This window comes from Onthophagus taurus, chromosome 6 (assembly GCF_036711975.1).
Source record: "Onthophagus taurus isolate NC chromosome 6, IU_Otau_3.0, whole genome shotgun sequence".
In the NCBI taxonomy this organism is placed as follows: Eukaryota; Metazoa; Arthropoda; class Insecta; order Coleoptera; family Scarabaeidae; genus Onthophagus; species Onthophagus taurus.
Genome location: NC_091971.1, coordinates 13808300 through 13823024, shown reverse-complemented (window position 1 = coordinate 13823024; position 14725 = coordinate 13808300). Strand labels below are relative to the sequence as shown.

Genomic DNA, 14725 nt, shown 5'->3' with positions numbered 1-14725 from the left:
ATAAATTGCTTTGTAGCAATTATCGTGGGTGCCAATTACCATAAACTTTTAAGCAACAATTGATAACATGTTTCCTTTTTTTTTAAGGAAAATATGTTGACATGGAAATGTCATCCATGTTTCAATATGCGAGGTCCAATACACCAAGTTATCTTCAAATTATTAGGAATGAGGTACTTCCAGACAAGATGACCACTTCTGATACTAAAAAAAACAAGAAAAAAATGATTAGGTAATCACAGAACATGAGAACTTGCAGTTGATTGGAGTATTTTCAAAACCAGACCAGCTCTAAAATTGTACAATCCGATACAGCCCATCAAGAGAGGGTACAAAATAAAGTGCGCATAAGATCAAAATAGATATGTTAAGACATGCGAAGTATGTCAGGAGAAAATGAAATTGCTGAAAAGAAATGTAGTGTTTATTATGTTGAAGAACGAGTGGTACTGCCATTATTTGAAACATATTACGACCATAATGACGGCTAATTAGTTCGAGAATTATTTGAATACAGTTGTTTTGTTTGCAAAGATGAAAACTGTTGATTCAGATAATTTACTTTAACGAACTTATAGCAACGTAGGCAGATGGTCAAAAAAATTGTGGCATAGACTGTTTTTCAGCTTGCTTCATATGGCGATTTACTTGATATGTTGTCCCGATAAATTCCATAAAATCCAAACGGATCTATAATTCTTTTGGACTTTAGAAGAAGCATCAGTATGTGGGTAGCGGATGTTGTGTTGATCTGTTTCTATTTCAAGACAATTTGAATAAAACTTTAGGTTCACTTACCAAAAAAAGTTTATTTCTTATATGCAGCTATCAAACCCAACCCAACCCAAGTATCACGAACAATACTTATGGCTGACATCTGGATATAAGAAATAATCTCGGCCGACTTCGAAGACTACTTGGAGATAATTGGGGATACTTGGAGCATAAGTATTGTTCATGATACTTGGGTTGGGTTGATAGCTGGATATAAGAAATAATCTTGTGATACTTGAGGCCGAGATTATTTCTTATATCCAGATATCAACCTCACCCATCCTAAGTATTACAAACAGTACTTATGGCGGCCGATTTCGACGACGTCAAAGCTGGATATAAGAAATAATCTTGTGATACTTGAGGCCGAGATTATTTCTTATATCCAGATATCAACCCAACCCAACCCAAATATCACGAACAATACTTATGGCTGACGTCTGGATATAAGAAATAATAGATACTTGGGTTGGGTTGATAGCTAGATATAAGAAATAATCTTGTGATACTTGAGGTGTGGTATACTGTTACAGCAATTTTGACATCAACCTGATCCAAAAGAAGAGAGTATCTTTATGGCGCTTCAAATGATGTAAAACATAGAAATAGATGATCAAATTAACATAAAGATGTATAGGCGATACCACGTGTTGACGTGTGTTAAACTGAAATGGCATATCATGAATGCGTTATTTCGTATGTTTTCACGCGATGAGTCACTCTCACTTCTGATGGTATAGAGTATATGCAGTGTTCGTCGATAACAGTTGAGTTAATTCAACAAAAGAGCTATTTCTTGCAATACCGAAATCGTAAATTTTCACATTTACGATTTCTCTTCTCAACAAACATTCCTTTATAATTAGGAGAAATAATATATAAAGCTATTCTCCTAATTATTAACAAATACTGGTCAAATGGATTTCAAATACAACTCCTTTATAATCACAAAAAAGTTTAATTTCTTAATTCCTAAGCGTTTTGAAGAAAACAAATTCATCTTTAACCACATGTTTATGTTAAAAATCGGTGACTTGCAAAATTTTTATAAAGTGAATTGCAATCAAGGTCCTGACAAGAATATTGTCATAAAGCTTCCTCCCGAACTGCTACATTTTGAATGAAGAAGTCATTATATGTGATGTATTAACATTAATTTGACAATATTGTACAACGTTAAGAAGTAAGTTGAAATTATTGGGAAATCAACTAAAATGAGGATGGAATCAAAAACATCAACCTGGTGACTTTTGTTTCCTTAAGTTTTTCCACCAGAGACAGTTGCCGTACCTTGTTCGATCGGTTTCGCGCCTTTTATTGACGGTTGATCGCGTTGGTGGTTAACCACGTTGTCGTTAATTTAATTAGTGTTTTTGGTCTGGATATCATCTTCCCTCCTTATTGATGTCTTTTTGGGGACTTCTTATTCAACATCAATGTACTAATCTAACAGTGTTTACATTTTTACCTCTATATGTAAGTCTCGAAATGTTGTTGGAATTACACTTAACTGTCCCAGTATTGTTTTGTAGTGTACCCTGACGAAGATAAGAACATATTTATCGAAAGCTTGTTTGTTGTTGTTTTGGTTGATTTCCCAATAATTTAAACTTACTTGTTAACATTAATCACAAATACCAGTCTACGACGTATTAATGTCTTTTGTAGCCGAGACTCTCAGATTTAGATATTTTAGGAATGTATTGAAACAGTTCTAATTTTGACAGGTTATGCTACAACCCAGGAGCTACAATTTCAAGGTTGTTTATGTTTACAACTCAATGTTTCGGTTATTTTATTGGCCGAATCAAGCATAAATGGGTTAGATGTGTAGGTAAAATTTATTACAACTTTATTGATTCCTGTAAAGTTTGGTATGGAGATACCCGATTTCAAGGTCATGGCATAAAATGGGCTACAACATCGAAATTGATACATAAATGTATTATATTTTTGGTTAAAAATGTTTTATTCTCTTTATTTCTGTTAGTTGAACATTTATGTAAATATAAAGTTGGTTTTGAGTGAGCGTTCAATAATTTCCGAGGGCAATAAAACCATCACGGGGGACGTCGTCGACTGCCGCGGTATCTCTTCACGGTTTAACGTGCATCCGCCATGTCGAATGGAGCATGTCATGCCGCCGCCGGGACGCAGCGAGTCCAAAACCCGGCTTAAAAAGCAAACCCGACAGCTCACTGCATCGAATCATCAATCACTCGGGTGGCTTTCCTGTACCACCCCTCATCGCCCATCGCCCCAGTATACTCATTTCGTTCTAATAATAACTAATTAAGGCCCATATGGCGATTTATTTATTTATTTTGTTATAAATGTAAAATAAAATTGATTGAAAAGGAAAATATTAGGGTGACAAAAAATGTTAATCTTGACTGAGTTGGAGGTAGTAACAGTTTTGTCCTGTGCGTGCCTACAGGATTCAACGGCGAAGCACGAAGCGAAGAGAGAGAGTGTGATTGATGAGGGGATTATTGAATTACGCGCCACAAACGGAAGTAGCCGCCTTTTGTCTTGGGAGTGTCGACCAGGTCTCTCCTCATTCGTTGGGGTTCCCCCCTCGGCCGTTGGGAAAGATGGAACGGAGAACGTGAGGAGACTTCTTTACGCGCCTCCTCAAAGCCGATCCCTCCACCTCTCATTCGAGTCCTCCGACGTATCACGTTCTAGCTAACTACTGGTCTAAAGAAAACAAAAGGAATAAAAAAATAATTTTCTGCAAAATTCTTCTAAAAACTCAAAAATCACTTTTTCAGGTTAACAAAACATCAACAAAAAAGGGTGCTTTCGAGGCTGCATTAACGTTGTATGTAGGGAAAACAACATTAATTCCGCGCCTAACAAAATAGCTAAAGGGTTAAAAATTATAATAAATCATAACCGTTACTTTCCAAAAAAATAGCGGGGGTGAAGTGTAACCGATACAAAGCGCCGGCGCGCTGACAGGTAAGAGAAGACAAATGATGGGCCACGCTGGCCGCCGCGTAGCTACTCCTGGTGATGTGAAAAGAGGAAGATGATAAATTACGTAGAACGTTTCGTCGATCTACCTACCAACCTACTGGACATCAACGTTAACGCGATGGTAGATTTTAGTTTCAACAAACTTTTTATGTAATTATCAAATTTATGTCTTATCTTCAATCTGAACATAAATAAAAAGAAAAAATGATGTTCATACTCAAATTGTTAAATTAAACAAATTGAATGAGATAATTAAATTTGTGACCAACCCGCGTCTTTTGTTTGCCTGGGAACGATCTGATCCGGAAACCCGGATAAATTCCGACAAAGCTTGTTTCCCATCATCCCGTCTTCGAGTAATCATCTCACCAACCGTCAATTTGAAAGGCTCGTTTTTATCAATTTTTGCAAACTATTGCAACCAAGTTCTAAATAGTCATCATCATCATTTAGATAGACGTGTAACGGTCACCGACGACGAAACGAAAGAACCATCCTGTAGGTGGGAAAATGGCGTTTACCTAATTAGCTGGGCGCATCGAGTCACGATGCGCAACAACAACTTCACGAATCGCCGCAGCGTCATCTATAAGCGACTGTGACGCTTATGAAGAGTTGTGATAAGGTAAAGTTGCTGGTGGCGTAAGATTAACCTAATAAACTTCTCTATCCTTGCGGGATTAACAGTGTCCACGGTGACAGCGTATCATTAAATAGAAGTTTCAAAACTTAAATGTCATTATTTTAAATTTAAATCTCTTCGCGACGGAGATATGATTAACGGGGTGGAACAAGAAAATTGCATCAAAAAACTTTTTTAATCATGTCTAGATACAGAATTGAATTATAAGGGTTTTTGTACAATGTAATAAGATAACAGAAAATTTGTATTACGGTGTGATTAGAGATACACATACTAAAAATTCAACAAATAATACAAAACACGCGTAGTCTGGTTAAAATAAAGTTGTAGGCTATTTTTGGTAGACCGAAAGTAGCGGCCATCTCAGAAATATTTTGATTACAATCGGGGTTAGTATACTACCAAAATGTCAGCTTTTTGCATCCATATTTGCCCATAGTTGGTAATTTAGCTTTATAATTTGTTTTCCTACAGATGGTGCCCACTATTACGAAGTGATTTCAAGTCAGTAAAGAATTTGAAACAAAATGGTTGGTCCTTTATAACTTGAAAAAGTTTCATTTCTTAACATCAAGCAGTTTTGGAGAAAACATTTTTTATCTTCAACTATCGTTGACATTTAAAGTTTTATATAAAATAAATAGATCAACCTAGAAGCTTATAACTTGGTATAACCTAACCTCAAACGCTCCTTTATAACCTCAAAAAGTTTAATTTCTTAACTTCAAGCTATTTTGAAAAAATCAATTTTTATCTTCAACCTTGTTTTCAATATCTAAAATAAAATCGTTGATTTTTTATATTTTATATAAAATAAGTAGTTAACTCTGGAAGCTTATAATTTGGTATAACCTAACCTCAAATGTTCCTTTATAACTTGGAAAAGTTTCATTTCTGAACATCAAGCCGTTTTGGAGAAAACATGTTTTATCTTCACTACATACATTAAATAAAATCGTTGATATTTAAAGTTTTATATAAAACAAATAGGTCAACCTAGAAGCTTATAATTTGATACAACCTAACCTCAAACGCTCCTTTATAACCTCAAAAAGTTTCATTTCTTAACTTCAAGCTATTTTGAAGAAATCAATTTTTATCTTCAACCTCGTTTTCAATATCTAAAATAAAATCGTTGATTTTTTAAATTTTATATAAAATAAGTAATTAACTCTGGAAGCTTAAAATTTAGTATAACCTAACCTCAAATGTTCCTTTATAATTTGAAAAAGTTTCATTTCTTAACATCAAGACGTTTTGGAGAAAACATGCTTTATCTTCACTACATACATTAAATAAAATCGTTGATATTTAAAGTTTTATATAAAATAAATAGGTCACCCTGGAAGCTTACAATTTGGTACAACCTAACCTCAAACACTCCTTTATAACCTCAAAAAGTTTCATTTCTTAACTTCAAGCTATTTTGAAAAAATCAATTTTTATCTTCAACCTTGTTTTCAATATCTAAAATAAAATCGTTGATTTTTTAAATTTTATATAAAATAAGTAGTTAACTTTAGAAGCTTATAATTTGGTAGAACCTAACCTCAAATGTTCCTTTTATAACCTGCAAAAGTTTCATTTCTTAGCTTCAAGTTGTTTTGAAAAAATCAATTTTTATGTTCAACCTCGTTCTCAGTATCTGTAAAATAAAATCGTTGATTTTTTAAATTTTATATAAAATAAGTAGTTAACTCTGGAAGCTTATAATTTGGTATAACCTAACCTCAAATGTTCCTTTATAATTTGAAAAAGTTTCATTTTTTAACATCAAGTCGTTTTGGAGAAAACATGCTTTATCTTCACTACATACATTAAATAAAATCGTTGATATTTAAAGTTTTATATAAAATAAATAGATCAACTTAGAAGCTTATAATTTGGTATAACCTAACCTCAAACGCCCCTTTATAACCTCAAAATGTTTCATTTCTTAACTTCAAGTTGTTTTGAAGAAATCAATTTTTAACTTCAACCTCATTTTCAATATCTGCTAAATAAAATCGTTGATTTTTAAAATTTTATATAAAATAAGTAATTAATTCTGGAAGCTTATAGTTTGGTATAACCTAACCTCAAATGTTCCTTTATAATTTGAAAAAGTTTCATTTTTTAACATCAAGTCGTTTTGGAGAAAACATGCTTTATCTTCACTACATACATTAAATAAAATCGTTGATATTTAAAGTTTTATATAAAATAAATAGATCAACCTAGGAGCTTATAATTTGGTATAACCTAACCTCAAACACTCCTTTATATCCTCAAAAAGTTTCATTTCTTAACTTCAAGTTGTTTAGAAGAAATCAATTTTTATCTTCAACCTCATTTTCAACATTTCTTAACTAAAATCATTGATTTCTTAAATTTTATATAAAATATATTGTTAATTTTGGAAGCTTATAATTTGGTACAACCTAACCTCAAACACTCCTTTATAACCTCAAAAAGTTACTTCAATTTAACTTCAAGCTGTTTCGAAGAAATCAATTTTTATCTTCAACCTCGTTTTCAATATCTAAAATAAAATCGTTGATTTTTTAAATTTTATATAAAATAAGTAGTTAACTCTGGAAGCTTATAATTTGGTATAACCTAACCTCAGATGTTCCTTTATAACTTGAAAAAGTTTCATTTGTTAACATCAAGCCGTTTTGGAGAAAACATGCTTTATCTTCACTACATACATTAAATAAAATCGTTGATATTTAAAGTTTTATATAAAACAAATGAGTCAAACTGGAAGCTTATAATTTGGTACAACCTAACCTCAAACGCTCCTTTATAACCTCAAAAAGTTTTATTTCTTAACTTGAAGCTATTTTGAAAAAATCAATTTTTATCTTCAACCTCGTTTTCAATATCTAAAATAAAATCGTTGATTTTTTAAATTTTATATAAAATAAGTAGTTAACTCTGGAAGCTTATAATTTGGTATAACCTAACCTCAGATGTTCCTTTATAACTTGAAAAAGTTTCATTTGTTAACATCAAGCCGTTTTGGAGAAAACATGCTTTATCTTCACTACATACATTAAATAAAATCGTTGATATTTAAAGTTTTATATAAAACAAATGAGTCAAACTGGAAGCTTATAATTTGGTACAACCTAACCTCAAACGCTCCTTTATAACCTCAAAAAGTTTTATTTCTTAACTTGAAGCTATTTTGAAAAAATCAATTTTTATCTTCAACCTCGTTTTCAGTATCTAAAATAAAATCGTTGATATTTAAAGTTTTGTATAAAATAAATAGTTAACTTTAGAAACTTATAATTTGGTATAACCTAACCTCAAATTTAATGTTTGAGTTAAAGTTTTTATCTCTTCAGCGGTGTTGTTATCCGAAGTGACCAATGACCGATGTTATCTTCTCCTTTGGACAAGTTTTGCAGATGTCCTTTTGATGGATTAGCAAGTATATATTTTGCTTTATTTGTGCTTTGTGTGCTACTTTCTCTAGTATCCAGAAGGCTTCTATCAGATTTCTTCTTGACATAGCAATGATGTCAATACTATCAGCAACCCTTTATTCATTCTGAATCTTGTTGTTGTTTCATGTTGTAGTCTTATTGCACTTTCTATCCTTAGCATTTCTTCTACTTGTAGAATTAGGTGTAGATAATCCTGGGTTAGCCTTCATTAAAAAGTTTTCAAAGTTTCTTTGGCCGAACTTTGCTAGCGAATTAATCAGTCTCATTGTAATTTTTGACGATGGTCTGGACTGTTGGTCGGGTTAGACTTACAATTTTGGCAATTGCACTGTAAGATTTCTTTTCGATGTTTTATCACCAATTTTCTAATATCAATAGAAATTTCTTTTCGCAATGACATTTTGCAGCCAGTGACGAAACAAAAACTAAATACTAATAACTAGATCCGTAATCCCTACTGAATTAACAAAACAAAAAATGCTACTTTATGCAACTCCTACTTGATTTCTTTAACTCAATGTATGTAGACTTTTGTCGTGCTACTTTTTGCATTGTACATAATCTTATCTTAAACACTTTTTATGCACGAATCATGTAGTGTATGATTCGTTTCGATCCGATTTTTTTTGTGAAAATGTTTTGTGTTAATGATTAGTTAGAGAGTATGTTGGTATCGATCTTATAGTCACGAAACAATGCGGATATGTTCCGCTACACGAGTTCTACGGCAATTAGGTCGATCGCTAATGACGACGACGAACGTGTACCGAAAGGCGGGCACAGTGACAAGCGTTAATTTCGATTTTTCAAAGTTGCCCGTATACATAATTTATGGCGTGAATGCCGCGCGGTCACCGTCTTCGAAATCTGACTGCAATATACGTCATGCTGACGACCGGCGTACCCTGGTAATTAATTATTAGGTTTCAATCCGCCGCCATGACTGGACAGTTTGCCCGTTGCCCAGGCAACGCGCAGCTACACCTACCGGTCGCTTACCTGATATTACTCACTCTATACTCACTCAATACTAATATACTCTATATATTATTACTAACTCTCCCGTAGACCCATTATTAACGTCTCCTCAGATAGATATGACGAATGACCACCAGATAAAAACGATTTCGCCGCATTCTAATTATTTTTTTAAAGAAAAATCGATTTTAAATATGAAATCGTAAAAACGGGACTTAAAAATGGAATTTAAAAGTGGATTTTGAGATGGATTTCAAGAAAAGATCTTGAAATCCGCTGCGTAAAACCGCCGAAAGCGTTGAAATCTAAGTGTCAGCAGGATCCGCCGTAGTGGTCGACAGGATGCTGGAATGGTTTATTCATGTTTCGAACGGTCAGGGCCATCATCTAGGATGGAACCTCACGGGTCTAATGGGTTTCTGATTGCCAACCAGCGGGGAGTACTGTTAATGTTCCAATAATACCAGTAAATACCGAATCGCACACTCGGTTGATTTAAAAAAAAATCTCCAATCTCGAAATACCTAGTTGCACGTTGTATTTTTATTTTTGAAAGAAATCTAATCAAAAATATTTAAGATCTTAAAATATTAAGACAAATTCATTTGTGTTTACATAGAGGATTTAACTGTTTACACTTCATAAATTTGTATCAAGCATATCGACGTCTAAGTGAATGCTTTACGAATCTTGGCATAATTACACAAGAAAGTTGATCGATTCCTGTGGTCCAACTACAAAACAATCACCTTATTAAACTCCTACGCCAAAAAAATCATAGTAATCAATGCGGGTTCTGCATTAATCGACCGATTACACTAGTTTATAAGAAAAATCTTTTTTATAACGTAGAATGTTGTGCTGATTCTGAAACTGTCTTCAGTTTTTCTCCATCACGTCCAGTTTTCGAGATATACCCAAAAATGTGGAAAATCGTAAATTAAAAAACATAGTAACGGTTCATGTTCAGAATATTTTTTATTTTATATAGTGTGCTTCTGTAGCTATATAGACATGAAAGTAAAGATCCAAACAAACATTTTGAAGTATTGATGGCATAAATCGCACTCTCTGTTATTTTGGTACAGCCTAAAACAACTCAACAAAATCAATTTTTTTGGCATTTTTCCCATTTTTTTTCAATTAATCGCACCGTAACAAAAAAGAATTATATATGTACAAAAAAGTTAGCTATTCTATCCTGTAGAACAGTTGATTCTCTAAATATCGAAGCATTGGACACCATGGTCGAACGTATTTTACCGGAGATATCGTTAATTTACGAGAATCGTGCAAAATTTCATTTTTTGCCATTTTCACTGTATTGTTGAAACATTATTACGAAAAATTTTTTTTAATAAAGAGGTATTTTAACTGTTCCAGGCACTAAGTGTAGTAAGTAACTTTTTCGTTCATATATAATTCTTTTCGTTACGGTGCGATTAAGTGATAAAAAAATGGGAAAAATGCAAAAAAATTTGATTTTGTTGAGGCTGTAGCAGAATAACGGAGAGTCCGATTTATGCCATAAATACGTCAAAATGTTCGTCTGGATCTCTACTTTCATGTCCATATAGCTACAGAAGTACACTATGCAAAATAAAAAATATACTAAACATGAACCGGTACAATGTTTTTTAATTTACGATTTTCCACATTTTTGGATATATCTCGAAAACTGGATGTGATGGAGAAAAACTGAAGACAGTTTCAGAATCAGCACACCATTCTACGTTATAAAAATCGCAGTCTTCGAAGAAAAAATTGGAAAAATTGGTTTTCTACAGGACACCCCGTAGAAAACCGCTGATTTAAGACGATAGCTGATTAGCTGATGATTTGTTTACTGACGAGGCAACCTTTTTGGAAGTGATGGTCGGGCAAAAATTTGGAGGAAACGAAACACGACGATGGAGTTGAAAAATTTGGTACCAACTGTAAAGCACGGCAATTTGTTGAGCGATGGTGGAGGAAAAGTGGCATTATGGGTTGGTATACATATAAAAGTATTTTAAAACAAAATTTTAAGCTATCGGTGGAAAGGTTGGATATTCCAGCAAGACAATGACCCCAAAGCAAACCTTATCAAACATTGGTTGCTATATTATGCACCAATTAAATCCAATCGAGCATGTTTAGGAGATTTTGGAACGTAAGATCCGGCAGCGCAAAATTACGGATGTGAAAACACTGAAATCTGCGTTAGTCAAGAGACAAACTTGTTGTTTATTTATGTTTCTGGCATAATGTTTTTGGCTCGTTCGGATGGCCTTCGTGAAACATTGCGAAGAGGAAGAAATGACGTTATTGGTTGGTCAGTTCTACTGGATCTATCGGTTATTTCTCCTGACCTGTCAATGTCAATCATACCGCGTGTTAAATAAATTTCGCATGATGAATATTTCCGTAGAAAGTTGTGTAAGTACACGGAGGTTAGTGTCACTTTTGTTGCTATCTCTAGTTGCAATAGCAACTGCACTCCAGTATCTGGGTCCCCTTCAAACGGTTTTATTATGTAATCATTCAAAGCAAATGTCTTGCTTCCAATATCATACAGGGCACTTCCACGCAATATGGGATTCGCAAGATTTTCATTATTCAAACTTCGGTTTCCTAATTTTTGATAAAGCGTTGTATGCTTGAATACGCCACCATCCGATATTCGCCCTTGGCAACTAAAACAAACAGTACGACACTAAAAAAATTTTTGTAGTTGACGTAACATGACGCTTTCTGTCAATTGCTCCAACTTTCTATCTTTCAAGATTCAGAATAAATAAAGAGTTGTGCCAGGATGATCTTAAATGCTCTTCAACAAGGTACTTGAGAAGGTCATACGTGATGCGGGTATCAACATGAGAGAGACAATTATGAATAAAAAGTGCAAATACTGGCTATAGCTGATAGAAATAGTATATAAGAAAGAAAAATAATAAACTTCTTACTTGCTAGAATTTTAATTTATACGGTACTAGTTTCGAGCCATTAAGCTCATCCTCAGCCGAATTGTCAAAATCACTATTAAAACAGGAACATTGATTTTTGAAACATTTGCAAAATCCTTAAAATACATGAACTAAATGTTTACTATTTATAATTAAAAATAAACGACACATCAAACGTACGAACAACAAGAGTTAAAATCTTTATAAAGTGACAAGTTAAAAGAGAAGAAAATGGCCTAAATGTTTCAAAAATCAATGTTCCTGTTTTAATAGTGAAGGTCTGATCTGACACTTTGACAGGAAAGGTAATTAAAAAAAACCTTAGATAATGAGCCAGAACGATGAAAGCTGTTTGGAGGCACTTTTGACTCAATTATGACTCAATTTTGAGGAATTATATACAGCGTGTGAGGCTCCAAACATCGTCAAGTTCAAAAATTGGCCGCTTCGTTTGAATAGGTGATATGGAGAGAATTAGTGACGAAGACGCCTTCAAATTACCAAACAGGCTGCTGTTGGAAAAAAATTTAGAGGACGGCCCCAGACTAGATACATGGACAAGGTGAAAGAGGACATTAAATCACTCAATATCAGCAACTGTATGATAAAATATAGAAGCAAGATGCTGAACAGAACAGAATGGCGGAAGAACAGGTAAAGACCCACAGAGGGTTGTCATGTCACTGATGATGATGATTATGTACTTATGCAGCTTTATGCCTAAGCTCTGCATTGCAACTAAAGTTTAGTTGCTACCTTTTATGCTTCCAGTTATCACAAAATGCTTTACTTTAAGTTGAACAAGTTGCTCAATCTATAAGTGCAACTACTCACAGTTGCACAAATCTTCCAATAACATCAACATCGGATAAGCTTATATCGACATTTGTGATTATATTACAAGAACCTAAACGGAAGTATGACTTACAAATGCTCCAAACACTAATTCTTAACTTGCTTTGACCTGTTTACCAGTGTTGCAAGAGTTTGTGCAACTATGGACGAGCCACTTTTGATAAGAACAATTTTGAGATAAGATATTATACAATTTTGACCACCAAGTACCGAAAGTTTATTACAGCTTTTACATTTGCAAACATTTCCCTTCGTATCGTAACAAATCAATACATGGAAATTCACTCAAAATATAATATGCAATTGTTAATTTTTTTTAATTTGACAGTTTTTCGTTGTTAATAATGATATCTTTCAAATAAACTAAGTCGTTTGGAAAATAAAGTAGTCCCCAAGGTGGTTAATAACGAAAGGGAGTGTTAATAGATAGGGCGGTTTACGACTTGAATATTTATATCGGCTAAAAGAGAATCTGTGTGCAGGGTCTAGGTAAAATACAGTATTTAAGGGGGTGGTTCTGTAGGTGTACTGAAAGTGTTATCTAATATTGCGTGCGTAATCAAAGCGAGATTAGCGAGGGTGTTTATTCAGGCTCATCACTCCGTTATCTCGCTACATCTCCCTGGAGACAGCAGGGTGTACTGTGGAAGCCCGGTACAAGCGATGAGAAAAATTCTCAAAAAAAAAAAATACATCTTTTCCTCGCAAAGGATATTGATATTACGTTCAGATTGAGGGAATCGGGGAAAATCATGTCGACGACGGAGATTTTCTTCCCCGTTTCGGATGAAAATGGGGATAGAAAATGTATTTCGAGTCGAATTCTTTTCGATGAAGGGGGTGGTAAACCCTAATTTCTTAGAGGAGGTCACCTAGAGCTTTTACCGAACCGCTTCGGTATCGTATATCATAAGTACAAATGACGCGAGCAAAACTGAAACACGAGCGGTCAAGTAGTCTTGAAATGGATTGTAACGTTGGTGTCCCGGGTCAATTCGCACCCCCTAAAATGTCACTAAACGAGGCACGCGTCTTTAGTTTCATGTTTCCGAATCGACACCAACCACAAGAATCCTAAACACATTTGTCTTTCACACTAATGACAGCTCATCTGGTTTGTTTGACTTCAACTTGTCACGCAATATCATGTTACACCAAAAAAATAAATAAATGGAGTTGAAGAAAACTTTAAGAATATTTATTATTAATTACAAATTTTGGGGGAGTGAGTACAAATGAAGTCGAGGAGAATACTTCAGGTGACTGAATTTATATAGTAGCTTCCAGATGACGCACCACTCATGCGATCGGGGTGGTGCATGGAAGGCGATTTTGTCGACCAGATCCAATAATGGCGATATTAAACTTCCCGCCGAGATGGGGCGACAATTAAATACCATCGGCGGCTTAAGGTGTCCGTCTGAGGGGTGTGAAATTATGAAATAGGTAACGGTGTATGTATTAAAATAGGGGTGGACCTATTGAATTTAAGTAGGATAAGGCATGAACAATTTCGATTTATTCTTATTCCACTTAATAAATGATTTCTGAAAATTAACAATATATCGTATTTTCAATTATTATAACTTTTATGGAACAGTTCAAAAATTAGTAATGCATTTAATATCACATTATTGGTTTTAAGTTGTTTTTGGCAGCTATGGAGGTGATTGTTATTTTTATAATTGAGTTGTACAGATATATTTATAGCTGATTTGTTATGTAAATTAATATGGTTTCAGATTTGATCGTCATATGTGTTAAAATATATCTTCTGCAGATCCCGTACTGAATATCTGTTATTAATACCCATGTTTAATATATTATAAATCTCTACGTTAAAGTTTGATGTCAAGATAAATGTTTTTAACGCTCTGAGGAATAAGAGCGCTGTTTCCTTGTTTTTGAAGGATAATAGAATCTTTTAGGGATAATGATATCTACAACTTAATCTGTATGTTATTCGATATTTGAGTATAATATCCCCTTAGGCTACGCTTTTTATCGATATTTCTGGAATAAATGTACAACACACATTACTTCGAATATTTAAAACTTTAAAAGCCTTCAGGAGTCTTCAGAGGCACGGCTAAACTTTTTTCAGCTTTAGT

The 14725-nt window shown here is 33.8% G+C and overlaps 1 long non-coding RNA gene across 1 annotated transcript in view; it reads left to right on the top strand.

The window, feature by feature from the left end:
- Positions 1-14725, top strand: part of LOC111417541 (uncharacterized) — a 333066-nt gene that overhangs the window by 158282 nt on the left and 160059 nt on the right. The gene's annotated exons all lie outside the window — the stretch shown is intronic.